Here is a 2428-nt window from a genome sequence, read left to right as displayed (position 1 = left end):
GAGGCGGGCTCGGGGCGGAGCCGGGGCGGGCTCTGGGCGGAGCCGGGGCGGGCTCGGGGCGGAGCCGGGGCGGGCTCGGGGTGGGCTCGGGGCGGAGCAGGGGCAGAGCCGGGGCGGGCTCGGGGCGGGGCCGGGGCGGAGCCGGGGCTCTGTGAGGCGGGGCCGGAGGCAGCCGGGGCCGGGCAGTACCGGGGGCGGGGCTTCAGGGGCGCGGGGCGGGTCCCAAGTGCACGGCGCCGGGACCCCACCGGGGCGTTCCTCACCGAGCCCATAGAGCAGCAGCTACTTCCGCCACCCTTTTGAATCCCCGCGATTGGCGGGCTCGCTGAGGCATCGGCAGTGCTGATTGGACAGCGGGCCCCGGGAACCGCCCCCGCCCCCCGGCCCGCGCTGAGGGCCCGGGGCCTCCGCCCTCAGACCGGCTCCGGCTCCAACCCGGCCCGGGCTCTGCTCCGATCCCCCCGGCCCGCCCTGAGGGCCCGGGGGCTCTGCGCCGAGACCGGCCTTGCCCCTCCCCGCCTCGCCCTGTAGTAGATTTCTGTTTGGTTTGTGGGAAGAAACAGGTGTGAGAAGTGAGATTTGTGCTGGAGAGGTGCTGCTGGGAAGAAAGGATGGAGTAAATCTGCTCCGAGGATGTGCGATGAAGAATTCAGGGTCAGAGGTGGGCAGTATTTATAAACTGTCTCCATATTTCCCTGTATCTCTGGGTGTTTGGATTGAGCCTGGGATAGTCAGCTATGTTATAAACAAGCCAACCCGGCTACTGAACTCTCAATGAACGTTTGGAAACCCTTGCACAGAAAGACAAGGTAGTAATGATTCCAAAGGAGAAAATGTAAATGAAGGCTAACGATTGCTGGGAAATTTCCTTAGGAATTGTGAACCTCACACAAACGGAATTTAGGAGGTGGAATCCCAGTTTCAGCCTTGGGCACGTGCAGGAGAAGAGGGATCCTTATTCACAGCAAGGAAAGCCCGGTGCCCCAGCGTGTCAGTGCACACAGTGCAATGTCCAGGAAATGAGCGGCAGGGACTGGCAGCAGCTGCAGGTGAGAGCTGTCACAGGCTGATTGAGGGGACAGAGCAGCCCCAGGTGAGAGCTGTCACACTGATGAGGGGACAGAGCAGCCCCAGGTGAGAGCTGTCACACTGATGAGGGGACAGGTGGAAGCTGTAAAGGATAACGAGGGGGCGGGTCCTGCCAGCACTGCTTTAAGAGGGGAGCCCGAGCTCAGTTTGGCACGGAGCTGCGGGAGGAGAGGGGTTTATGCTGGGCTCCCAGGTGAGGCTCATGGAAGGATGGTGAGTTCATCTCACAGGGGCTGGGGGAGGCCTTGGGCGTGGAACATTACTTCAGGAGGTGCTGAGGGACAAACCTTTGTGCCGAGCAGCAGCAGCACAAAAGGTTGAAATAAGTTTTGGTTTGGCATGTAGTGATGGGATTGGCGTCTATGGTGTGCTAGTGTTATCTAAAGGTTTAAACTTTAATGTTTATTTTTAAAGCTTTAAGTTAATGAATTAATATAGGTTGCAAGACATGGGCTTTTTCCTTTTTATTTGGCTAGCGGGAGGTCTTTAACTTTGGGGGCGCTCTGGGTATATGTTCTGGAGTATTATTGAGGGGATTGGACGTGGGGTTGTTTTTATTATATTCAGTAGTTTGACTGGGGGTGATAAGAGTTGGCTTTTTTTGCTGGAATTTTTTTGGGGTTGTCTGTTTGAAAATTTATGTATTTATGCAGTTAAGTGTAGTGGTGTTTCCGGTGTAACTCTTCAGCTTATGTTATTGTTTGTGTGTTTGAGGTGGTCCACTTGTCTTACGCCCTGACCGATTGGCCAACAGATCTGCTGAGATCATACATCGATGTTTGTTTTATTTCTTGTAGCCGAATAAGAGACAGCAGCCCGGTGACAGCAGGAAATTCCCAGAGGGCGAGGCGGCCTTCTGTGGCACCCGACATGGATTCTCATCCCCAGACGTCCAAGAGATAAGTGGAGGGTTCAGAGCCACAGAGGGGATGAAAGTGGAGTGCTGGGTCAGGACTTGTCAGGAGGGGTTTTTGAGTCAGGTTTGGAGATAGGGATGTCCAAGATGTGCCAATTGAGAGTACAGGTGTACCAGCCCGACCCAAACCCGAAGGAGTAGCCCTAAAGACATGCCCGTTTCCCTGAGTGTGGGTACAGGCAGGAGCCCTTATGCAGGACAATGCCAGAAGGCCTGGCTGCGAGGTGTAGGGCTCTAAAGAAGTTGGGTTTAGAAGGGGGGAGGTGTAGCCACACACACAGAGGCTGAGGTAAAGGACTCAAGGACTAGAGGACACACGGTGAAAACCAGGGGAACAGGCTAGGATACAAGTCAGAGTACAGGTGTAGCGGCCCTCACAGCACTGCTACCAGCACACTTCCCCTGAGAGCAGGTGCAGGCAGC

The 2428-nt window shown here is 56.4% G+C and overlaps 1 long non-coding RNA gene across 1 annotated transcript; it reads left to right on the top strand.

The window, feature by feature from the left end:
* Nucleotides 1–477: 477 nt before the first annotated feature.
* On the top strand, nt 478–2428 carry LOC136306048 (uncharacterized). Its single transcript, XR_010725484.1, has 3 exons — nt 478–661; nt 874–1049; nt 1887–2428. It is a non-coding gene; the product is annotated as an uncharacterized lncRNA (long non-coding RNA).

This window comes from Chamaea fasciata, unplaced genomic scaffold, assembly GCF_029207755.1.
Source record: "Chamaea fasciata isolate MVZ Bird 193981 ecotype frontalis unplaced genomic scaffold, bChaFas1.0.hap1 SCAF_932, whole genome shotgun sequence".
In the NCBI taxonomy this organism is placed as follows: Eukaryota; Metazoa; Chordata; class Aves; order Passeriformes; family Sylviidae; genus Chamaea; species Chamaea fasciata.
This window is presented reverse-complemented; position numbering and strand designations above follow the sequence as displayed.